At 52.4% G+C, this 26,116-nt stretch overlaps 1 pseudogene; it reads left to right on the forward strand.

Moving 5' to 3' along the window:
- Positions 1–16,490: 16,490 nt before the first annotated feature.
- Positions 16,491–17,006, forward strand: LOC141582197 (suppressor APC domain-containing protein 2-like; annotated as a pseudogene).
- The last annotated feature ends 9,110 nt before the right edge of the window (positions 17,007–26,116 follow it).

Here is a 26,116-nt window from a genome sequence, read left to right on the forward strand (position 1 = left end):
AGAAAAAAAAAGCTAATGTTAGGTTCTTCCTCTTGATGGAAGAACGCAGTAGAGTACCAGCAGACAAGAGCAAGTGAAAAGGAAATCAAGCCTGAACTAAGCTAACCTCCATAGCCAGTCACCGACTTCGAGGCAATACAAACTATAGAAATACATAGCCAACTACACCTTGGGGAGCAGTCAGCAAAACGCACACTGTGGGAAACTCTACCACAGAATATGTATTTTGAGAAAGAATCTACAGAATAAAGGAGAACAAAAGCATAGTTCTAAAGGTAAAACTAAATTATAATTTGGGATTATAAAAATATAAAATACAACAAGAAAGGATGACCCTAAAAGTCAGGAGGTGTTTTTATTTGGGGGAGGAAAGAGTTTATTGCTGAGCTGGGGCAAATGATGGAGCTTTCGGTTTGCCCTGCAAACATCTATCCCTGGTGGCTAATGGGCATTTACTTGTTATTAAAGTACACAAATTTTAGACAGTTTTTTTTCCCCTCTGGAGTCCTACATTTTATGACACAAAGCCTACTGAAAAAAATAATTCAGAGAGTATAGTTACTGTTTGGAACAAATCCTCTTCCTCATCCTGCTCTCTGGACACTGAGCACCCAGAACAACCAGCAGCCCAGGGACCCCCAGCCAGGGTGACCTCACTTCTAAGTGTGCATGCAGTGCACAACACCAGAGGCCATGCACAGGGCTACTCCTTGACTCCTGGAAAAACCTGCGAGGACAGCGCTGAGGGGAAGCCTTCCCCGCGGTCTGCAGGCTCTTGGCTATCAGTGTAGATAAAATGGGTCCTCACCTCTCCACAGGTGCCTTTATGGCTGGAGCCTCCTCTCTGCATGGGGTGGAAGCCCGGGCTCTTCTCCTGAACACGGTGACATGGATCACCCCAAAGGTGGAGATGACACCATTCCTCCCCCAGCAACCTCACGCTTCTTTTGCTTTACAGGAAAGTTGACACAGGCTGGTGTCCACTGAAGAAGTCCCAGGTGCCTAGGAAGGAGAGGGCTGTGCATGATCTGCAAAAGGAAGTGCGTGGACCACCAGGTGGTGCTGCTGCGCTGCTCCTGCTCCCAGGAGGTGGACGCCCAGGATGGGCTTTCAGGTGGGGAGGGGGATGTCATTGCTCAACCGCCAGGTTCCAAGTAGAAACCTCCCTGCCCAACCCATCTTGTTCTCCCTGAATCCTCAGCGCTAATGAGGACTGTCTCCTTCTCACCTCCCTGGACTGGGCTTTCTATCACTGGAAAGTGGATGTGATTTCTAGTTTCAGCATGTCCTGGCTTATTGTGCTGCCAGGAAAATAAAATCAAAATACATGTTGCATAAATAATAAATTACACTATTGCAGTGACAGAACGCACAGTGGTGGCTGAGTGAGGGGAAGGGGTGAGGGTGGGAGGCAAGGACTAAATAGAAACGGGATGAAAGAAGTTTTTAGGGAAAGGAACTGTTCTCTACAGTGCCACAGTTCAGGGGTGACTGGGCGGTGGGAATTGAGGGGAGAGGAGGGTCTGAGGGGTGACAGGGCAGAGAGAAGGGCTGGGGAAGCAGGGCCTGAGGAAAAGGAGCAGGGGAAGGACACTAAAGCAGAGGAGGAGCCTAGCAGGGGGTTCTTTGCATTCAGTGTTTCTCTACTGGGTAGTGCGGTAGGTTCACCACTATAAATAATTACTGATATTCACCGAACAGCACAACTAAAACTGGTGAATTTTGTTACATGTAAATGCCCTAATAAGAAAAAAAAAAAGAAGAGGGAGGAAGAAGGCAAAAATAAAGATCATCAAAACCATAAAATTCATTTACTTGGGGGCTTGCACTACATATTATTTTAAAGGAAATTTGACAGGCTGAAGGGAAATGATACTAGATGTTGACCCAGATACAGAGAAAGGAAGAATTAAAAACAGAAACGAGGCACATATACGTATCACATACACACTCACTCAATTTCCTGAGGACATATGGCTGCTTGTCTAAAACAGAAAGTATTACATTGTATCATTGAGTTTATAATGCATATTGATATAATACATACAAGAATAATAGCGTAATGGTAGGTTCAATAAAACTACGCTGTTACCAATGTCCTTTATTTCCTTGGACGTAGTTTAATATGACCTGAACTTCACTGTGAAAAGTCAAGGAATAGGGTTTTCACTCTTACAACAATAAAAAATTAGTGGAAAGAAGTGTAGCTAAAAGCCATCAGGATAATTAAAACCATCAACTAAAAAATGTTTGACATATACGAAAGTAGCAAAGGAGGAAACGAAACAAAAATATGAGACAAATTGGAAACAAACAGCAAAATGGCAGACCGAAATCCAACCGTGGTAAGCGAAGAAATGACACGACCTGAGTCACATTAGCAGGACTGGCGAGCACCGTGGGGAGAAGAGACACGGGCAGGAAGTGAGGGACGGTGTTAGTGCCACAATTCAGGAGTGACAGGGTGGCAGGGACTGCGGGAGAGGAGGATGTGAGGGATGAGAGGGGCAGAGAGAAGGACTGGAGAAGCAGGAGGGGAGGAGAGGGAGAGGAAAGAATTCTAAAGCGGTGCAAGAGCCCAGCCGGGGTTCTCTGCATTCGGTATTGAATACATCTTGTGGGAATGCCTAAAAACTAATGGCCTCCCCATGATTTAAAAAAAAAAAAAAGTTACAACGATACCAAGTGTCCAAATAAAATATGCACACTGCTTAGATGTGCCTCGTTCACGAAAGCAGGCAGCGCTGGAGCATCGGGGAAGAGCATTGGGACTGCCCGGAGCACTCGCAATGCTCAGGTGGTGACTACAGGCTCCTGCCATGTACGGGAACGCACCCTGCTTCTTTATATTCAGGAGATGTTCTGGACGCACAGGGGGAAATGCCAGCTAGGGAATGAAGATTGTTTTACATGCAACAACCCAGAGTCACAGATCCAGTCCGGGAAAGTAAAACTTAGAAGCTTTGAGAGTTTAATTGCAATGCTGTTTTCACACAGGTCTTTTATTGATTGGAATCTTAATCATTCAGGGATTACCAATATTGTGCTACCTAAAAGGAAACTCGTCTCCATGTGAATCTCTATCCGGTGACTTCAGACAAGACTTCACCAGGTTTGAAGAGAAAACCCCTCTTTACGCCTTCACTCCCAGGGCGAGCTCACTCTCCGGCATCAGGTCATCCTGGTGAGTTTCTTTGTACAGGAGTCGGAGGGGAGAGCCACGGGGTGGGAGGCCCCCGTCCGGACGGGGATTCCAGGACGAGAAGGCAAGGGGCAGGGGCTGCGCGCAGCCTGGGGGTCGCTCCCTGGTTTCCACAGACAGATCCTTGCCCAGGCCTCGGGCAGACAGTGTGACAAAGAGCCTCTGTGTAGGAGGAGAGGGATCGGAACAGAGTCCCAGGGGCCGGGTGTGGCTCTCAGGGTCTGGGCTCCGAAGGCCGCGTCTGCACCGGGGAGGCGCAGCGTTGGCGATCCCCACTCCCCTGAGCCTCACTTCTCCCCACCTGTGTCTGCCCCTTCTTCCAGGACACTCTCGACGCGTCCCCAGTTCCCACTCCCACTGGGCGATCTGCGTCTCCGGTCCCGGTTCTGAAGTCCCCAGTCACCCCCGGACTCAGGTTCTCCCAGACGCCGAGGATGGGTCCGTGGCGCCCGAACCCTCCTCCTGCTGCTCTCGGGACCCGGACCGAGACACGGGCGGGTGAGTGCGGGGTCTGGAGGGAAACGGCCTCTGCGGGCAGGAGCCAGGGGCCTGCCGGCGGGGGCGCAGGACCCGGGAGCCGCGCGGGAGGAGGGTCGGGCGGGTCTCAGCCCCTCCTCGCCCCCAGGCTCCCGCTCCGTGAGGTGTTTCCGCACCGCCGCGTCCCGGCCCCGCCGCGGGGAGTCCAAGTACCTCGAAATCGGCTACGTGGACGACACGCAGTGCGTGCGGATGGACAGCAGCCCCGCGAGCCCGAGGATGGAGCCGCGGGCACCGTGGGGGGAGCAGGCGGGGTCGGACATTGGGACCCGGAGGCTCGGAGGGTCAAGGCCAGGCGGGGACTTTCCGAGGAACCTTTGGACCCTGCTTCGCTGCTTCGACCAGAGCGAGGCCCGTGAGTGACCCCGGCCGGGGCGCAAGTCACGACCCCTCCCCCTCCCCGGCGACGCCGGGTTCCCTCGAGTCTCAGGTCCGAGACCCACCCCGAGGCCGCGGGACACCCCGGACCTCCGACCCGGGAGAGCCCCAAGCGCCTTTACCCCGTTCATTTTCAGGGGATTCCGGGACGAGAAGGGAAGGGGAAGGGGCTGCGCGCAGCCTGGGGGTCTCTCCCTGGTTTCCACACACAGATGCCTGGCCAGGCCCCAGGCACGCAGTGTGACCAAGAGGCTCCAAAGTCCTCGCGGGGTGGGTGGGGCGGGCGCGGGGCTGCCCTGGGCGGGGGGCCAGGGTCTCAGGCCGTCCGGTCGGTGACTGGCTGCCGCGTGGGGCCCGAGGGGGCCTCCTCCGCGGGTGTGACCCGCAAGCCTAGGACGCCGAGGACTTCACTGCCCCGAACGAGGACCCGCGCTCCTGGACCTCAGATCACCCAGCGCGAGTGGGAGGTGGGCCGCTCGGCGAAGAGGGCGAGACCCTACCTCGAGACTGAGCGCCTGGAGCGCCGCCACAGATAACTGGAGAACGGGAGGAGACGCGGCGGCGCGGGGTCCCAGGGGCCCGGGGAGCCTTCCCCATTTCCTGTAGCTCTCCCGGGACGGTCTCCCCGAGGAGGGGGGGGAAATAGGATCACAGAGAACATCGCGCTCCCTCGCATGGAGCATGGCATGAGTTTTCCTGAGATTCCTTTGAGGGCTCCCTCTGCTCTCTAGGACAATTAAGGGATGGCGTCTCTCAGGAAATGGAGGGGAAGAGTGTCCCTGGAATACTGATCAGGGACTCCCCTTGAACCCTGCATCCATCTTGAGCTTTGTGACTTTTTTCCTCAGGCCTTGTTCTCTGCCTCACACTCAGTGTGTTTGAAGGTCTGATTTCAGCTTTTGTGAGTCCCTCGACCTCCACTCAGATCAGGACCAGAAGTCGCTGTTCCTCCCTCAGAGACTAGAACTTTCCAAGGAATAAGAGATTATCCCAGGGTCCTGCGTCCAGGCTGGTGTCTGGATTCTGTGCTTTCTTCCACACCCCAGGTGTCCATTCTCAGGACGATCACAAGGACGCTGCTGGGGTGTCCCATGAGAGATGTGAAGTGCCTGACCTGGCAGCGGGATGGGCAGGACCAAACTCAGGGCACAGCTTGTGGAGATCGGGCCAGCAGGGGATGGAACCTTCCAGAAGTGGGCGGCCGTGGTAGTGCCTTCTGGAAAAAAGCAGATACACATGCCATGTGCAGCATGAGGGGCTGCCAGAGCCCCTCACTCTGAGGTGGGGTGAGGAGGGGGATGAGGGTCACATCTCTTCTCAGAGAAAGCAGAAGCCCTTCTGGAGCCTTCCAGCAGGGTCAGGGCGGAGGCCTAGGGTCAGGGACCCTCACCTTTCTCTCCTTTCCCAGGGCCATCTCCCCAGCCCACCATCCCCATTGTGGCCATTGGTGCTGGCCTAGCTGTCCCAGGAACTCTGGTCCCTGGAGCTGTGGTTGCTGCTTTGATGTGGAGGAGGAGGAACTTAGGTAGGGAAGGGCTGAGGGGTGGGGTCTGGGTTTTCTTGTCCCATGGCAGTTTCAAGCCCCAGGTAGAAGTGGTCCCTGCCTGGTTACTGGGAAGCACCATCCACACATGGGCCGACCCTGCCTGGGGCCCTGTGTGCCAGCACTTGGTCTTCTGTGAAGCACATGTGACAGTGAAGGACAGATTCATCACCTTGGTGATTGTGGTGTTGGGGTCCTGATTTCAGCATTCATGAGTCAGGGGAAGGTCCTTGCTAAGGACAGACCTTAGGAGGGTGGGTGGTGCAGGACACACACCTGCTTTCCTCATGTTTTCTGATCCTGCCCTAGGTTCTGAGTCATAATTCTGGAAACTTCTCTGGGGTCCAAGACTAGGAGGCTCCTCTAAGATCTCACGGCCCAGCCTCCTCTCTATACCCTCACAGGACATGTTCTTCCCACAAGTGGAAAAAGAGGGCGTGAATCTCAGGTTGTATATAAGTGGGGGGGCAGGCATGTGGAGGAGCCCACCCACACCACAAGTCCTCCTGTCCCACGGGTCCTGCAGCCTCTGGCCAGGTCCTGTGCTTCTTCCACTCCAGGCACCAGCAGTGCCCAGGACTCTGACATGTCTCTCATGACTCCTAAAGGTGAGACTCTGGGGGTCTCAAGTGGGTGGGGGCGGGGCAGAGGGGAAAGGACTGGGTAAGGGAGATTCTTTGATTGGGCCGTTTTGAGTGTGTGGCTGTTCAGAGTGTCATCACTTACCATGACTGACTTGAATTGCTTCATTGTTTTCTGTAGCCTGAGACAGCTGCCTTGTGTGGGACGGAGATACAGGATTTCTTCACACCCCCCCTCTTTGTGACTTCAAGAGCCTCTGGCATCTCTTTCTGCAAAGGCATCTGAATGTGTCTGTGTCACTGTTAGCATGATGTCAGGAGGTGGAGAGACAGCCCACCCCGTGCCCACTGTGACCCCTGTCCCCACGCTGACCTGTGTCCCTCCCCAGTCGTCTTTCCTGTGCTAGAGACTCAGGGATGGGCATCTCCATCTCTGTCTCAACTTCATGGTGCACTGAGCTGCAGCCTCTTACTTCCCTACTGAAAATAAGAACCTGAATATAAATTTGTTTTCTCAAATATTTGCCATGAGAGGTTAAGGAGTTAATTAAATAAGTCAATTCCTAAAATTTGAGAGAGGAAATAAAGACCTGAGAATCTTCCAGAACCTGCGTGTTTGCTGTGCCGAGTTTGTTGCAGGCGGGGGTGGGGAGGGCTGTGAGGAGCCGAGTGTGGATGGGGCCTGGGCCCAGTTGCGGTTCAGTCCATCATGGGCTTCATGTGGTCAGTCTTCAGCTGGGTTAGCTTCACGGCTCCACTGTCCTTGTCCCTTCAGTGGAAACTTGTCCAGTTGGAGCTGTGATCACAGAGGGTCAGACATCACCCAGGGTCTCCCCTGCACACAGGAGTCTCTGCACTTTCTGAGACAAATGTTCAGACCATTTCAGCTCCTGCCCTTCTTCCAGGGCTCCTCTTCCACTCTGCTCTCCTGCCCTCTGCCTGCGCTGGTTCCAGTATTCTTGCTGCTGGCTCCAATACCCAACTCATGACTCTAATCAGAGTCTAATTTAGATGTAGGTTTGTTTGTGAAATTGGACCCATCCCCAAGAACTGTTCTTCCCTGAAGAGAGAAGGCTGATGGTGAGCTGCAGTGTTGGGGGGAGGGTTGGTGTGGGAGGAGACATGGGGGAGGGGGCCATACAAACAGCCCTGCTGAGAAAAGCACAGGTGGCCTCGATGTCAGTGTGAGGGGACCTTGTGCTGTAGTTGCCACAAAACAGCATTTGGCCTGAGGTTATGTTAATAAAGCTATTGCCTTTAGAACAGGGAGGTCCCCTGCAGTGATCACTCATTCAACTGTCCTTGGTTGTGGGTCAGACACAGGACAGAATGGTTCTGCATCTGGTGAACATAATTGAAGTCAAATGAGAAAAATCTCTTACCTTGTGGAGCATGTGTTCCAGTGGGAAGAGGCAGATGATGGATACACTGCAGCCAGAGCAAAGAAAGAAAGTGCTAGAAGGTGGTGAGTGCTGTGAGGCAGGTGAGCCAGGGTGTGGGGAGTGGGGACAGGGAAGGCGGCTGTTGTGCTGGGTGGACAGCGTGTGCCACATTGCAAAGGTGACCTTTTAGGAAAGAGTTGGCCACAAGGATGTCTGGGGATGTCCTTTCCCAACAGGGGAACCTCCAGTTCAAATGCACTAGTGCAAGAGGGTGTCTGTGTTCCCAGAAGAGGAAGGAACCCAGGAGGGCCGGACAGAGAGAAACTGAGGTGAGGGCAGAGGGACAGCCAGAGCAGGTGGGCCTGCAGGGAGTGGGGAGGCATCTGACATTTTCTCTGAGTCAGCTGGGGTGGTAGAGGACAGTTTTGAGCAGAAGAGGGACATGGTACAACTTCTCCTTTAAAAGATCTCTGACTGCTATGCTAAGAACAAAACTAAGAGGTGAGGAACAAGAGAGGCAGAAGGGAAAACAGCAGGAAGTGAGCGCAGTATTCCAGGCTGGAGATGTCATTACCTTGACTGGGGTGTGAGCAGGGGAAATAGTGGGATGTGAGGGGATTCTGGACGCATTTTAAGATGGACCAACAGCATTTGCCAATGGATTGTATCAGTGGTGTGAGGAAGATGAATCAAGGACACCCATCGTTGTAAAAGGAGTGAGTAGACGGAAGGGTGGAGCTGCTGTCAGTGGACATGGGGAGGCTCTGGCAGAAGCAGACGGAGGAGGGCACATCCCAGGCACTCAGTGGAGAAAATTCTGCTAGGAACGCAGGTGAGGGAGCTCACATGCCAGTCGGACAGACAATTCCAGAGTTTAGGGGAAAGGAAAAATATACTGGGCTGGAGAAATCGATTTAGGAGGTCACACCATATAAATGATACTTAAAACCTCAAGCCTGGATGAAGGCACCAAAGGAGTGACCCGCTGTGGAAAAGAATGAGCGCAAGGATGGAACCCTGGACCTCCAGTTCTAAGGGATCTCATCAGACTATACCCAGAGCAGACTGCACGGTTCTGACCCCATGTCCAGAGGACACTTAGACAAGGAACTTCCTTGAGCACAGGAATCACCTGGACATGGTGCTGAGATCCAGTAAATCCAGAGCCCAGCAAGAGATTCTGGATTTATGGCAAGGCTGGAGCTCATGTTTCTGGTCTCCAGATCTAGAACACCAGGATCCCACGTGTCTGAGAATTAGCCTCACTTGTAGCACTTGTCATATAAGTGATTCCTTGGTCTTGTGCAGAAGACTCTGAGACAGGTGTTCTAGGAAGCTGCCTGAGTATTTTCTGTTTTTTTTTTTTTTTTTTTTTTTTTTTTTTTTTTTTTTTGAGACCGAGTTTCGCTCTTGTTACCCAGGCTGGAGTGCAATGGCACGATCTCGGCTCACCGCAACCTCCGCCTCCTGGGTTCAGGCCATTCTCGTGCCTCAGCCTCCTGAGTAGCTGGGATTACAGGCACCCACCACCATGCCCAGCTAATTTTTTGTATTTTTAGTAGAGACGGGGTTTCAGCATGTTGACCAGTGTGGTCTCGATCTCTTGACCTCGTGATCCACCCGCCTCGGCCTTCCAAAGTGCTGGGATTACAGGCGTGAGCCACCGCGCCCGGCCCTGCCTGAGTATTTTCTAATCCCCGCCAGCAATCCTGTTGCTCAACCAGATTGGGATCCACGGAGATCAGAGATCAGAGTGCCCAGGGTGGGTGGACCAGGTGGGTTTTCAAACCTCATTTAAAAGAGCATTCTTCTCATAGAAAGAAAAGGGAGGACGTATATCATCAATTATGAGACGTGAGATTCCCTGTTGTTCTCTCCACTATGGAGCAGAGGCCAGGTAGACAATTTAGGATGCAGCTCTCACACAAAGAACACCTCTCAGTGTTGCTCTCTGACACTGGTCTGCAGACTGATTTCTCGCTTACTTCTTGGAGCAAACTACGGAAAACAAATTTCTGTAATTTACACATAAACCAGGATATCTGGTGTTGGGGGCTAATTTTACTGGGGCGAAGGCCACAGAACCAGGCTGGAAACTACACATCTAGGAGCAGAATCCGCAGCCCACACTAGAGCAGGTTCCACCTAGGGACACCTGCCCCTACTGCACAGATACCGCAGCTCAGACCTCTGATATCCTGGGGCTGGACACTGAACCCTGAGGTGAGGTCCGATGTCACTGCTGCATTTGGAAACTGGAGATCACTGCTGCCTCTTAGACGTCTTCACTACAAAGCGTTCTGCACAGTCCGGGTTCTCTGTGCCACCTCATTCCGGTTCAGACCCTGTCGGTGATACAGGAGTTAAGAAAACATTATTTAGGCAGACAGTGAGATGGCGGAAGTCCTGGGTAAGGTTTTCCTTTTAATGAAACGCAGCCCCCAAATATTTTCTTTTCTAACAAAGAGCAGCCTGTAAAATTACTACATTTAATCAGAGAGATAGACTCCAATACAATAATAGTGGGGACTTTCAACATCCAAACCTTAGGATTAGACAGGTCATCTACACAGAAAATCAAGAAAGAGCGGGATTTAAACTGAGCTTTAGACCAAATAAAGCTGACAGATATTTACAGTGCATTCTAACACTACAGAATGTACACTCTTTTCATGAACACAAGGAATGTTTTCACGTTTTCCGGCAGAGGGCCTGTGTTCAGCCACAAAACAAGTTTCAATCGATTTTCAAAAACTGAAATCATATCAGATATCTTCTCTGGACACAATGGAATAAAACTAGAAATGTACACCAAGAGAAACTTTGGCAACTAGACAAATACATGGAAATCAAACAACATTAAAGAACATGTTGATTCAATGAATAATCATTGAGTCAACAGAGAAATTCAGATGGAAATCAAAAAGTTTCTTGAAACAAATAAAAACTGAAAGATAACATACCAAAACCTGTGGGATACAGCTAGACAGGGCTAAAGGGAAGATTACAGTCAGCCATTTCAAATCTGCTAGGCCAATGCTTCCTTCATTTTTTATTTTTTTAAGACAGAGTCTCACTCTGTTGCCCAGCCTGGACAATCATGGCTCACTGCAGCCGTGACCTTCCAGGTTCAAATGATCCTCCCACCTCAGCCTCCCAAGTAGCAGGGACTACAGGAGCATGCCAGCATGCCGGGCTAATTAAAAATATATATATATTTTGAAATGGAGTTTTGCTCTTGTTGCCCAGGCCGGAGTGCAGTGGCACGATCTCACCTCACCGCAACCTCCGCCTTCTGGGTTCAAGTGATTTTCCTGCCCCATCCTCTCAAGTAGCTGCGATTATAGGCATGCACCACCACACCCAGCTAATTTTGCATTTTTAGTAGAGACAGGGTTTCTCCGTGTTGGTCAGGCTGGCTTGAACTCTCAACCTCAGGTGATCCCCTACCTCAGCCTCCCAAAGTGCTGGGATTACAGGCACGAGCCACCATGCCTGGCCTTTATAATGTTTTTGTAGAGACAGGGTCTCCTCCTGTTGCCCAGGCTGGTCTGAAACTTGTAGGTTCAAGTGATCTTCTTGCCTCAGCCTCCGAAAGTGCTGGGATTACATGTGTGAGCCACCATGCCCAGCCTAGATCAATACTGTAAAATCCAAAAAGGCCCTCCGATAAACTCAGGAAAAAAACTTACATCGTATAATGGTACCTATATTGTAAAATGACACAAGACGATGAGCTTATTATACCTAAGAGGCTATTTGCAAACCTACAAAGTATGAAGTCTTAAACAGCTGCCTGAAATCTGGACGTCCTCACTGCAGTGCCCAGTTCTAATTCCAGCCACCATGCCCAGCCAGTGAAAATCTGCATTTTTAACAAGCTCCCAGATGGTCCTGATGTTGGTGGTCAGGGAAGCACACTAAGAACCACTGCTCCAGCCAGGTGCAGTAGCCCACACCTATAATCCTAGCACTCCTAGCCAAGGCAGGAGGATCCCTTGAGCCCAGGAAATGGAGGTGGCAGTGAGCTATGACTGCACCACTTCATTCCAGCCTGGATGACAAGCAAAGTAAGACCCTATCTGAAAAAAAAGAAAAGAAAAGAAAAAGCCACTACTCTAGATTGACAATTTTTTTTTTTTTTTTTGAGACAAGATCTCATTCTGCCACCCAGGCTGGAGTGCAGTGGCATGATTGTGGCTCACTACAGCCTCCACCTCCTGAGCTCAAGTAATTCTCCCACCTTAGCTTCCAGAGTAGCTGGGAGTACAGTCATGTGCCACCACGCTTGGCTAGTTTTTGTATTTTTTGTAGAGATAAGGTTTTGCCATGTTTCCCAGGCTGGTCTCAAACTCCTGAGCTCAAGTGATCCACCCGCTTCAGCCTCGTGAAGTGCTGGGATTCAGGTGTGAGCCACAGCACCTGGCCTCACTTTTTTAAAATTGTGGTACAATATACATAACAATATTTATTATTTTTACTATTCCTAAATATGCAATTCAGTTGCATTAAATAAATTCACATTGCTGTGTAACTGGCACCACTATTTGTAACCCAACACTGTTTTATCATACCTAGCAAATATTCTGTATCCATTAAACAATATCTTCCCCTTTCCAACTTTCCCCAGGCTCTGGCATTCTACTTTCTGTCCCTATGAATTTACCTCATGCTAGTGAAATCATACAACAGCCAGTAGGCACCTCATGCAAGTGGAATCACACAACAGCTGCCCTCCTGTGTCTGGCTTATTTCATGAAGCAGAATGCTTCCAAGGTCCGTCATGGTAGAGAAAATATCAAGACTGCCTTCCTTTTAAGGCTGAACAATATTCCATTAGATGTATATGCACCGTTTTGTTCATCTATTCATCTATTGATGGACACTCGAGTTACTTCCACCTTTGGCTATTGAGAAGATTGCTGCTGACCAGGCACAGTGGCTCACACCTCTAATCCTAGCACTTTGGGAGGTAAAGGTGGGCAGATCACCTGAGGTCAGGAGTTTGAGACCAGCCTGGCCAACATGGTAAAACCCCATCTGTAATAAAATTATGAAAATTAGCCAGTTGTGGTAGTGTGTGCCTGTAGTCCCAGCTACTTCAGAGGCTGCGACGGGAGAATTGCTTGAACCCGGGAGGCAGAGGTTGCAGTGAGCTGAGGTCACACCATTGCACTCCAGCCTGGGCAACGGAGTGGGACTCTGTCGAGAGAGAGAGAGAGAGAGAGAGAGAGAGAGAGAGAGAGAGAGAGAAAGAGAGGGAGTCAGAATAGTGCTGCTATGAACATGAGTGTACAAGTATCTCTTTGAGGTGCTGTTTCAATTATTTTAAATATATACCTAGAAGTGAAATTTCCAGGTAATACAGTAGTTCTATGTTTAATCTTTTGAGAAACTGCTAAACTGCTTTCCACAGTGGCTGCACCATTTTGCATTCCTAACAGCAACGTCAGCATTTGCTGTCCATTTTGTTTAGTTTTGGTTCTAACCATCCTAGTAGGTAGTGCTGAGCCGTTATTATTATCACAACTTTTGATGTGGGCTTTTGCCAGTACTTGTAGCACTGTAAGGGCAGCACGACAGCAGTGAGAGGTTCTGACCACTTTCCAGCTTCAAACACTTCTAACAGTTCCATTCAAAACACAAGTTTTCACAGTTGCTTCTAATTTTTTTGAAAATTACCTCCAAGGTAATTTTCCAGCTTCATTTCAACTTACCAAGCTTCCTTCCTTCAACTAAGGAAATGGGCTGGGCATGGTGGCTCACACTTGTAATTCTAGCACTTTGGGAGGCCAAGGTGCATGGATCACCTGAGGTCAGGAGTTCGAGACCAGCCTGGCCAACATGGTAAAACCCTCTATCTACTAAAAATTTTAAAATTAGCCTGGTGTGGGGGCTCATGTCTATAATTCCAGCTACTTGGGAGGCTGAGGCAGGAGAATCACTTAAATCTAGGAGGCAGAATTTGCAGCAAGCTGAGATTACAGCACTGTGCTCCAGCCTTGGCAACAAGAGTAAAACTCCATTTCCAATAAATAAATAAATAAATAAATAAACAAACTTGTTTTGGAAAATTTTCTACCTCAACTTTCTTATAATTGACACAATTTGAAAAAAAAAATCCAGCTTAAAAACAGAAAAGAAAAAAAAAAAAAACAGGCAAAATGAAAGTACTATGGAAAAACAATTTCAAAAGCTTTGTCCCAGATATTTCATATACTTTCCCATTACACTCACTGTGGTACTTAAGAGATTAAACTGCACATATATAAGACTATGGCTCCAGCTGGAGTGCAGTGGCATGACCATAGCTCATTGCAGTCTCGAAGTCCTGGGCTCAAGCGATCTTCCCACATCAGCCTCCCAAGCAGCTGGAACAACAGGTACATGCCACCATGCCCGGCTAATTTATTTTTATTTTTATTACTTCTGTAGAGATGGGGTCTTGTTATGTTGCCCAGGTTGGTCTCAAACTCCTGGCCTCAAATATTCCTCCCACATTGGCCTCCCACAGTGCTGGGATTACAGGCATGAGGCACTGGGTCTGGCCAAGATGGGTTTTCACAAAGGCCAACAGCAGAGTTTCTATTCTGAGAGGTACAGCCAGAGGCTTATATGAACCCCCCAACTTCATTAACCTCATTAAATCATATAATTTCCATCATATGGAAATGTACATTAAACAGTGATACCTCAGGACAATAAATGACTGGGAACAATGTAGCCACAACTCTATAGGGAAACTTGTGAATGGCTGAAACCAGGAATGTTGAACCCACACGTGTCCAGGGAGAGCTATTTCCGGGGTGTGTGTGTCGTCCATAAACACACGTGGTTCCTGGCAGATGAAGTGCACTGGAGACAGCACCGAAGTTAACCAGGAGAGTGAGTGTCAGCGTTTCCCCTACCTCGGAATAGCATCCCTGTATCTTACAGATAATCCCCCTAAGCAAAGCAATACCTGCTTTGTACACTATGTGAGGAACAAATATTTTAACAGTTTCACTCATTCTTCAGCAAACATGTTAGTTTTCTTGTTTTCTGTTTTTCTTTCCAACTTTTATCTTAGGTTCGGCGGCACGTGTGCAGGTTTTTTATGTAGGTAAATTGTGTGTGTCTCAGGTTTTGGTGTACAGATTATTTTGTCACCCAGGTAATAAGCACAGTACCCTATAGGCAGCTTTTTGACCCTCACCCTCCTCCCACTCGCAACACTCAAGTAGGCCCAGGTGTCTATTGTTTACTTCTTTGTGTCCATGTGCACTTAATGTTTAGATCCCACTTATAAGTGATAAAGTGGGGCATTTCCTCCACCTCCTCTTCTCCTTCTCCTTCTTCTCCTTCTTCTCCTTCTTCTTCTTCTCCTTCTCCTTCTTCTCCTTCTTCTCCTTCTTCTCCTTCTCCTCCTTCTCCTCCTTCTCCTCCTTCTTCTCCTTCTCCTTCTCCTTCTCCTTCTTCTTCTTCCTCTTCCTCTTCCTCTTCTTCTCTTTCTTCTTCTTCTTCTTTCTTCTTTTGCCCAGGCTGAAGTTCAGTGGTGCATGATCTTGGCTCACTGCAATATCTGCTTCCCAGGTTCAAGCAATTCTCCTGCTTCAGCCTCCCAAGTGGCTGGGATTACAGGCACCTGCCACTATGCCTGGCTACTTTTGGTATTTTTAGTTGAGACAGGATTCACAATGTTGGCCAGGCTGGTCTCAAACTCCTGACCGTATAGAATCCACCTGCCTCAGCCTTCCAAAATTCTGGGATTACAGGTGTGAGCCAGCATGCCTGGCTGGCATTCAGTTTTCTATTGTCGCATTAGTTCGCCTAGAATAATGGTGTCCAGCTCCATCCTTGCTGTGAAAGATACGATTGTTTTTATGGCTGTGTAGTATTCCATGGTGCATACGTACCACATTTTCTCTACACAGTCCACTACTGATGGGCATTGAAGTTCATTCCATGTCTCAGCAAACATATTTTGAGCTTTCCAATGTGTACTAAGAATTCAGAAGCTCGACTCCGTGTCCTCACTGCACATAACAAGTCCTCCTCCTTGACAGTTACTCTCTAGTTTTATAAGTGCTTTCAAAGAAATAGAGGGCAATTCCTCAAGGATAGAGAGCTCCAACCCTGATAAACAAGGATCTGGCACATACCAAGAGATGATAAATGACTGCCGATTGAACAAACTGTATTTCTGCTTATGATCTACAAACATTTCCTCTCAGTTGACATTAACATGAAAAAGGATTGATACGTAAAAATCAACACTGTGTGATGATTATCAGGAAACAGAGACCCTTCATACCCACACCCAGAAACATTTGGAGGTACACGTACTGAAACATCACAATATGTATAATTATTATGTACAATTATAATTATGTACAATTATGTAAATTAAAAAAGCATAGAGATAGGGTCTCACTCTTTGCCCAGGCTGGGGTGCAGTGGTGAAATCATAGCTTCAGTAACCTCAAACTCTTGGGCTCAATGGATCCTCCTGCCTCAGCCTCTCAAAGTGTTGGAATTAGAGGCTTACACTACCACGCCTGGCCAAAAACAATAATTTTAAAAAAGAGAAACATTTGACGGGGAGAAATTAAAATGAAACCACATTATCATGCCATGGCAAGGCTCAACAGTGTTCTGCCTATAAAATTTCTCTTTGTCCAGTGCAGCAGCTCACACCTGTAATTCTAACGCTCTGGAGGGCAAGGTGGGAGGATCCCTTGAGCCAAGGAATTTGAGACCAGCCTGGGCGACACAATCCATTTTATTATTTTATTATCTATTAAAAATAAATACAGGAGCGCACCGAGACGGCCCAGCCATGGGGCCACGCGGGAACAAAGGCGGGTGGAGAGGAGACCCAAGCTATAATGGCTGAGCAGGGCTAACTGCCTCCCTCCGAGCCTGCCCCCTCGCCCAGCAACGAGGGACTGCTCCGAGCCTTCCTGCAGAGCCAGCGCACCCTGTTCCACATCCTGGACGACCAGCGGCTGCTGCACTTGCGCAAGATCGAGTCCCACTGACAGAATGCTGACGCGCGCGAGCTGCTCCGCGGGGTGCTCCAGGGTCTGTGCCAGGTTGCCCCGGCCAGCAGCGACTTGATCTTCAAGCACTGCGTGGCCGGCCTGCGCACCTCGCTGCTGAGGCTGATGGAGCCCCGGGCCCCAAGCACGCCACGGCACCCCAGGGTACCAGCCGCGGCTGCCGCCTCTGCCGCGGCTGCAGCTCCTGGTGTCGGTGCCCCCCTACTAGCCATGGCCTGTCCTGGAGAGGAAGGCCCTGCCCCTGGGCATGCGTGCTCTCCGACCGGCCCCAGCAGTGCGGACCCACAGCCCGGAGCAGCTGTGTCACCTGACCAGGCGATGCCCTGCCCCGCAGAGCCCTAGTAGCCCCAGAGCGCGGCGCGCCTGGGCCAGAGCGGAGGCTGCACGGACTTTGGGGCCACAGGGAGTCCCTGGCCACTGGGGGGCTACTGTCCGAGGGACACGAGATGTCCCGGGGCCTGGGGGAGCTGCTGGCTGCGGCCTGTGCCAGCCGGGCCCTGCCCACTCCTCCTCTGGGCCCCCCTGCCCTGCCCTGACGTCCACCTCGCCCGTGCTGGCAGCAGCAGACCATCCTCATGCCAAAGGAGCAGAACCGACTCCTCACCCAGGAGGTGGCCAAGAAGAGGGAGCGCATCACGCAGCTGGAGCAGGAGGAGTCACGCCCATTAAGCAGCTGTTGAGGCCCCATCCTGAGCCAGCAGGACGAGGGGGGCTCTGGACTCCACCTTCATCTAGCCCCAGGGCCCCCAGGGCCGGCCTGGCACTCAGCCCTGCGACAGCAGGCACCCCGTCACACTCATCCTCTCTGTCTGGAGACCCCCGGCAGGCCCAGGCGCAGTCCCTGAGTTGGCGCCTTCCTGGCCCCCTTGCCATCGGGCTCCCCAGGCCAGCCCCAGGCTGACCTCGCGCCGAGCCCTGGACTCGGTTTTGGCCCCTGGTGTTGACATGGGCTGGGGCTCTCTTGAGTCTGCATAGCCTGCAGCTACTGCTGCCGCTGTCAGTGGACACGGGGTGGGGTGAACCCTCGATGAGTTAGCAGATCTCTGGCCACCCCAGCGGCTTCCAGCGGTTTCCAGCGGTTTCCAGCGGTGCTGCCCTGGGCCCCCTCTCCAGGGAAAGGCGCCGCTCACGCCAGGCTGCACCTCCGAAAACGGCCCGCAGAGGGTGCGGGAGGCTGCGATGCGGGTCCAAGGCCAGCTTTCCCCTTCCCAGGGCACCAGGACAGGGTGGCTGTTGCTTGGATGGGAGCAGATGGGGGGTGGGGTGGCCTCTAAGCGGGGGTATGCTAGCCTGGCAGGGATGGCCGTCGGATTTCTGGTCCCGGCCAAGGCTGAGGGAGTCTGGCTGCAGCAGATCAGGGAGCTTGGCATGCGTGTGCCTCCCGCAGAGCCCCCAGCCCTGTCCTGGCCTTCCTCATCCTGGCCAGGATGCTGCCCCACGCTGAGTCCCACACAACAACCTGTGAGCCTATCTCCCCAGGAGGGCCCGTCCCCAGGAAGGGGGTCACTCTGTGCCCCCAGACAGCTCCCAGATACATCAGAGGCAGAGCCTGTCTTTCTGCCCCCCACTCAGGATTCCTAAGGTCTGGGGTCCTGCTCACCCCCCTTTTTATGCCATGCCCAACCCAGGTTTCAGGAGAAGCCACTTCCCTGAGCCAAAGACAATGAGAACCCCCAGTGTACAGGAGGATGCTGGGGCAGGTCCCCTTGGGTATCACTCCCTGCCCCCCGCCCAGGCCTACTCCTGGTGTGCTGGGGTAGGTACTGGTTGGGGGCACCTGCCGAGCCCAGCCTGGAGGTACTGAGTGCCACCAGAGCCAGGGCATGGCAACATCACGGATGGGTTCTGCAGTCCAGGATCCCTGCACAGGGACCCTGTGCAGACCACAGGGTCAGTGTGGGGGGTGAAGCAACCCCAATGCGGGCTCAGTGTGTGGGGTGGTACAGGGATTCCAATGCAAGGTCAGTGTTTGTGGGGTGCAGGGACCACAATGAGGGGTCAGTATGAAGGGGACACAGGGACCCTAATGCAGAGTCAGTGTGCGGGGGGTGCAGGGACCCCAGTGCAACATCAGTGTGTGGGGGGTGCAGGGACCCCTCGTGCCCAGGGCACTTTGGAGCACTGTCCCACAAGGCACCCCTGTCTCAGAAGAGGGGTCCTAAGAGGCAGTGGTCAATTCCTTTCCGGAATCCAGCTCCACACTCATCTGCCCACTGCAACCCCACAGAGCCATGCCCCCACCTGCACCCGGTCTGCAGGGGTGTCCCAGAACAGGCCCAAGCCAGCCCAGCATGCAGCTGCCCTCCTCCCCTGAGGATGGTAGTGGGCTTTCCTGGGGACATAAAGACACCAGGACTGGACCTCCTGGCAGGAAAGGAAGCGGGTCCTGAAGGCCTGTGCCCCACAGCCCCAGCACCAGGTGGACGGCAGCACAGTGGGTAGGCCAGCGGCAGACCAGGAGAATCCTCCCTCCCTGATAGGAGGCTGGGGTCTGCCCACCAGGGCCTGCCCACATCTGACTTTGAGGATGCCTCCCATGCCCTGGGGTTTCCCGGCAATTTTACAGGACTGGAAGCAGGAGACAGAACAGTGTCTGTCCCAGGGTGACTTCATCAGGAGACCACCCACACAGAGCTGGACCCTGCAGCTAAAGCAGAAACGTGAGATGAGCTGGCACCTCTGGAACAACTGCCTCTCAGCCTTGGGGTTCCATGCAAGGTGAAGAAAAATTGGTCCTCCAAGTTACAGCTTGAAATCAGGCTACAGTGTGGCCTTGGAGACCATGAGGGGAGAAGGTAGAGTGGTCCCGGGTGGCAGGGTCTAGGTGGCTGGCAGAGGCACAGGCAAATCCTGCCTGGAGCCCACCCTGGTGACACTGGTGGGTCAGTCTTCCTGCAGGATATGAGCAGCATCCCTGGTCTCTATCCCTGAAGTGCCCATATCATGTGCAGGGACATACATGTGTGTGCACACACAGCTGTGACACCCAGAAATGTCTCGGGATGTTGAAATGTGTCCTTGGGGGCAGAAGTGTGCCTGGTTGAGAATCTGCCCCAGGGGTACACAACCCACCAGGCCTCAGGATTTTGTGTTGCTCAAGTTCCAAGGAAAAGGAACATCTCGACTGGGCGTGGTAACTCATGCCTGGAATCCCGGCACTTGAGGCCAGGAGTTTGAGACCAGCCTGGGCAATGTAGGGAGAGACCCCCATCTCTAAAAAAAAGAGAAAGAAAAAAGAAAGAAAGAAAAGAAAAGAAAATGAGATCTCCAGTTTTCAAAACTCAAAAACACCGCAAGGAAACAATACACGCTGAGACCCAGCAGAAACAACAGGTAGACTCTGCAGACACAGACACTGGAATTATCAGAGAGAACATAAAGTAACAATGCTTTATAGAGAGAGAGAAACAAAGAGATTTCTGAAAATACGGTAAAAAAATACATAGGCTGGTCGTAGTGGCTCATGCCTGTAATCCCAACACTTTGGGAAGCTAAGGTGGGCGGATCACGAGGTCAGAAGATCAAGACCATCCTGGCTAACATGGTGAAACCTTATCTCTACTAAAAATACAGAACATTAGCCAGGTATGGTGGCATGCACCTGTAGTCCCAGCTACTCAGGAGGCTGAGGCAGGAGAATCGCTTGAACCCAGGATGTGGAGGTTGCAGTGAGCCGAAATTGCTCCACTGCACTCCAGCCTGGGAGACAGAGGGAGACTCCATCTATAAAAAAAAAAAAAAAAAAAAAAAAAAAAAAAAAAAAAAAAAAAGAGGCAGATTTGCAATACTATTAAAAACTGAGATCTCAGCTTTTAATAGTGTAATCTTAAATGTGTAAAGAACACACAGTACTTTTCACAAAATATTATTTTCACTATAAAACAAAGAGATGGGGCGGTGCACAGTGGCTTACGCCTGTAATCCCAGCACTTTAAGAGGCTGAGGTGGGCAGATCACCTGAGGTCAGGAGTTCAAGAAACATACGGGCTGGGTAGAGTGCTTCATGCCTGTAATCTCAGCACTTTGGGAGGCTGAGGAGGAAGGATAGCTTGAGCTCAGGAATTGCAGACCAGTCTGGGCAATATAGTGAGGTCCTATCTCTATTTATGAGAAAAAAAAAATAGCTGGACATCATGGCACGTGCCTGTGGTCCCAGCTGCTCAGGAGGTTTTAGTGGGAGAATCGCTTGAGCCTGGGAGGTCAAGGCTGCAGTCAGCCATGGCTGTCACCAGGTTCCAGCCTCAGCAACAGAAACAGGATCATTGCACATCATCTAAATCACCCTTGTTTTTCTTTTTCCTCATCTGGAAGCAGGGACGCTGTCTCCCAACACGCACACTTCCCAAGGTTGTCAAGAGACCACGTGAACGTTTGGTAAACTGGGAAGCCTCAGCAGAGATGCTGGAGCCAGATTATTGCCGCCCTGCTGGTTGCCATTATCTTCCAGGCCTGTGTTTCTCTGTCGAGCCAGCAACAAGGCAGGGGGAGGCTCCCAGCTAATCCCGACGAATCTCAGCTGTGGGCAGGAGCGCCCTATCTGGAGGCTCTGCAGACATCTGTGTAGGTGGAGAACAGGGAAGATGGGGAGGAGAAAGAGTGGGGAGATGGGGCCAGTGGAGACCTTCACCCAAATTTTTGATTCATAGAGCAGAAGCCTTCTCTCTTCTTTTTCTCATTCCTGAAAAGAAAGCTCTTTTCCTCCAAACACAGTCTTCCAACAGCCCCTCAGCCCCAGGCCCATATCTGTCCAGTAGTTAGCCCCTAACGAGGACCAAATGTCCTGCTGACTTGAGAAGGAAAAACAAGGGACAAGTTCTGGAATCAATAGCTTCACCGCCACTGAGGCCAGCCTGGCACAGTCTCCATCCCAGGCCTCCCAGGGTACCCGGATGGAAGTACTAGGTTTGCCCAAATCCCCACAGAACAGCAGCAACTGGTTTCTTAGTCAACCACAGCAGGCATTTATTGCACCAACTGTATGCAGCAGCCTCTGGAGGGGAAGGTTCAAGCTTTGCCACAAGGGAGGTGATATGTGGAAAGCTGTATGTAAACCACAAATCATAGGGATGTGCAGAATGACAGAGTCAGAGGAGAAAGAATAAGCATTTATTGAGCACCTACTGTATGCCAGGCCCTGGGCTAGGCACTTGAGGTACATTAAAGCATTTAATCCTCATCAACTCAATTTCACAAATGAGGAAACTGCCACAGAGCGGTAAGGGGACTTCAAGATTTGACAGCCAAATAGGAGAGCTGGGATTCAAACCCAGGTCTCTATGGTTTCAAGAGAAACCATAACCCCGCATGGACCTGGAGCCCGCCCATCACATCTCAAAAGTCCTGTCGCTCAGCCCGCTGGGGTGCAGTCTGGGCTGTGCCCCACCTCCAGCCCCTGCCCTGGCCCTGGCTTGGACCCTGGCTATGATGGCCAGACTTGCATCCGCAGGTGAGTGAGGGGCCTGAGACCCTGATCCAGCCTGGCGGAACTAGAGGGGTTCCTCAGGGAGGGAAAAAGGACAGGAGGAGCCAGAAGTGGCCCCAGATCAGGAGTCAAGCAGGCTGCGCTTCTCCCACCACAGGCTGGGGTTGCCAGGGATCTCCCCTGGGGTGGACACGGACCCCGCTATCTCAGGTTATGGGGTTTCTAGCTAGCCAAGGCTCTCCAGTTGGAGCAAGGGCAGGCGACCCAGGCATGGATGGCCTAGGGCGTTGCTTTGCCCATTTGGAGTGTCTGAGACACCCAGTGGGGCCACCCCAATGCTGGCCAGACTTCATTTGCCAGACAAGTTTGAGGTGGCCATGTTGGAGCCCAAAGGGACCCAGTGAGAAGTGGGTCCTGCAGCCTCAGATGCCCTGGGCCAGGAATGGGCAGTGCTGCAAGGAAGGAAACAAGGCAAGTGTCACCCTACCCTTCCCGTAAGGAGCCCCACACACCCCTCCAGCTGCTCCCCAGCTCTGCCCCTTCTCCCTCCACTTGCTCCCCTGTGGACCGATCTGTCTATCTGCCACTCTGCTCTCTTTCTGCCCTTCTCTCCCTGCTCCTGTTGGTGACAGGCGGGACACCCACTCACCACCCTCTCAGCCTCCTAGAGGCAGAGCTGGTGCCCCTCAGATACCCTGTCCCCCCAGCGGGGGCTTGTCCTACAGATAGCCCTGGACCACCACTGCCACACCTCCTCGTCCCAGCACGGATGCTTGACCCAGCTGAGGCTGAATGGAAGTTTGCTTTTGGAGAGGTATGCCATGAGAACTGCAGCCTCAGGGCACACCCATCATCACCTCCCATGCGTGATTCAGTGCCTCAGCTACCTCTTCGGGACCATTCCCAAGAGCAAGGTGGAGCAAGGAAGGGCCTGAGCCTCCTTCACCAGGGCCCAGGCCACACCCTTCTCCCCTTCAGATGGAGCAGCCAGCTCTCAGAGAGGGCATCACGGGGTTTCTGGAAGGGAAGTGAGTCAATGGAGGACCCCCCCGGGGTGAATCAGTGCTGGATCCTCAGGCTCCCTGTTCCTGTCTGCAGGGACCAGATCCCCTAAGATTTCAGGGCCTGAGGGAAGGGCTGGGCCTCCAGGGAGATGGGAAGGGAGCATCCAGGGTGACCGGGGCGGTCAGCTCATCCAGGCCCAGCCTCCAGCCAAGGAGGGATTCCAACGCTCCCACGTCCTTGGGCTTCAACTGAGAGCCATTCTCAAATCCCTTCTCAGAACCGACAATGTGCAGCACGCCCAGTTCCCAGACGCAGCCTATACACTTCCTCCGTGAGCGCCACACACACCCTACTCCCCTCCCACCGTCATCGCCAGCCGCCAGGCCCACCTGGTGCGGCCCATCCCCGGGCCCCCAGGGGGCAGCACTAAAAGGCCCTTCTTGTCCTGCCTGGGTGGGCGGGCGTAGGGAGGGAGGCTCAGTTCCACTTGGCTCTGGAACAGTTTTCTCGAGTGAGTCTGGGTGGGCTGGGCCAAGGGTGCTGGCCCCGGGGCACTGCCCTGCTCCAGAGGCCTGGGGCAGCACAGAGGTGCACACAAGGCTCAGCACCTGTCCTGATCACTGTTGGTCCCCCCAAGCCATCCTCAGAGGCAGCAGGATCTACCCTGCTTCAATTTCTTGTACCTGGTGCCCCTTTGGCCCTGCTCACTAAGACACGCCCATCAGTTCTGAGCCCCCCCACCCAGTAACACACAAGCCCTCCCTGCCAGGTACACCCATCTGGGTCCCACTTCAACCCCTCACATTCTGCCTTTCAAAGTCAGCAATGCCAGGCCAGGGAAGAGGTGTGGGAGTCACCATCCCTGTATGCCCTGCTCTCACTCTGACCCTCAGACTGGAAGGTCACCTCCTTCCTTCTCTGCCTGTCCTTCCAGCATCAGCTCAAGTCCAGTCTCCTCCCATGCTTGGCTCTCTGTGGGGGCCTCCCACACAGCTCCGAAGGAGCTGGATACCGCATCTGTCATCGCGCTCACAGTAGCCCAAGTGTAGCCCCCCACGCAGGCTGGGAGCACCCTCAAAGCAGGGCTTGGGGCTCTTCCTGGGCTGCTGAGGGAGTTGGAAATAGCCATGACGTCCACACTTACTGGCACAGACAGATGAGGGCACACACACGTGCACACGGCCACTCCCACAGACCTGGCCGAGGTGGCGGAGACCAGGAGCCCAGCATGGCTACTGCCGCCACCTCCAAGTCCCCTACCTTGAAGACCTGGGCCAGTGGCACTTGTGGGAAAGGAAGTGAGCACAGGATGGGGACGGGTGCCACACTGAGCTCTGTTCTATTCAAGGCCAGGAGCAAATGAACAAGAGGCTGTGGGTCTGGCCTGGAGCCTGGTCCCTCCCTGGTCTCTCTGCTCCTTCACTGCCTCACCCTGACTCCCACCCCATTTAGCTCTCCTCTTGCTTCCAACAGGCCCTCTGCCCCAGCTGTCAGTTCTATAGAGGCTTCCAGAGCTAAGACTCTTCCTCCAGCTGCGGGCATAGGCCGGGATTCGAAATTACCGTATTACTCTTCCTACTGAGTTTGTAGGAAAAGTGTTTGAATGAACTGACTTTGTATGAACAGTTTTGTCCTTAGCTCTCCATGGGGCAAGGGTTCCCAGCTCTCTCTGCTTCTTAAGAGGGTCCATAATTCCAAACAGGAGAGGCCAGCTCTTTCCTCCAGGGACATCCCAGCGTGCCACTAACTATGTTGTCAGTCCTGCAGCCCACAGCAGCCCTGCAGGTCAGGAAATGGTCCCCGCTACCCACTCATTTTTTATTATTGAGATGAGGTCTTTCCATGTCCCCCAGGGCTGGAGCAATTTCGGCTCGCTGCAGCCTCAACCTCTGAGGGTCAAGCGATCTTCCCACCTCAGCCTCCTGAGTAGCTGGGACTTCAGGTGCACACCACCACACCAGAGTATTACTTTTTTTAGAGACGAGGTCTCACTGTGTTGTCCAGGCTGGTCTCGAACCCCTGGGCTCAAGCAGTCCTCCTGCCTTGGCCTTCCGAAGTGCTGGGATAACAGGTGTGAGCCACCACACCTGTCCAACATTCCCATCTTACCGATGAGGAAATTGAGGCTCAGAGAAAAGCAGGGACTGTCTCACGTCACTCTTTGGGCACAGAGGTCATGGTGTTCTCACTCACCCCAACAACAGCGAGCTTCCCCACATCAGGCCAGGGGGCAGTCACCCACCAGTGGCTCTGACGCCAGGAGGGGAGAGAGAGAAGTCTGCAGGGACAGACAGCTCCCTGAGAACACCAGATATTTGTTCCTGTCTCCCGATCTCCCACCCCCCACTGTTCTCTCCCTCTCCAACCCCCACGACTTTCTCACAGCCTAAGCAAACCCCCTTCAATAAAGCGCCCCCCAAAAGCCAGCATTGCCGATGAAGCCGTGATTGTCTCTGATGTAGGGTCATGGCTGTAGGGCTGCCGTCAAGGTGTCAAGGTGGCCTGGTGGCAGGGGTGGACTCCGCAGGGACAGATCCTGTCCTGTTGAGCATTCCTGCCCCTCACTCAGCTCCTCCCCAGGCCCAGGCCGGCTCCCAGCCTGTGGAAGAGCCCGCCGCTGTGCCAGCCCTGGCATTAGCCAGGCCTCCAGCCATTACTCCTGCTTCGACAGGCCCACGTGCAGATCTCCCATGGCCTAACGGTTTGGGTTGTCAGCGAGGCTGCCTCCCTTCCTGGAACTTACTGCAGAAACCCCTGAGCTGCATCAGACCCCCATGGATCCAGGGGAAAGCCCTGGGCTCAGAGAGAGGAGCCTGCTTGTTCAGAGTCACAAAGTAAGTTCAGCAGGTTGGGGGTGGGGCTGTGTCCCTGGTTTGGGTGGAAGCTTCACCCTCGGGACCCACAGCTCCCCAGGAGCAGACATGCCACCTGTTGTTCTCAGGGGTCTCCCCATGTTGTAGGCTCACAGCCCAGCCCCCAGACGGGTTTAGAGATCTCTGAGCCAACCTGGGATTTTCAGGCAAAT

Source organism: Saimiri boliviensis, chromosome 19, assembly GCF_048565385.1.
Source record: "Saimiri boliviensis isolate mSaiBol1 chromosome 19, mSaiBol1.pri, whole genome shotgun sequence".
Taxonomy (NCBI): domain Eukaryota; kingdom Metazoa; phylum Chordata; class Mammalia; order Primates; family Cebidae; genus Saimiri; species Saimiri boliviensis.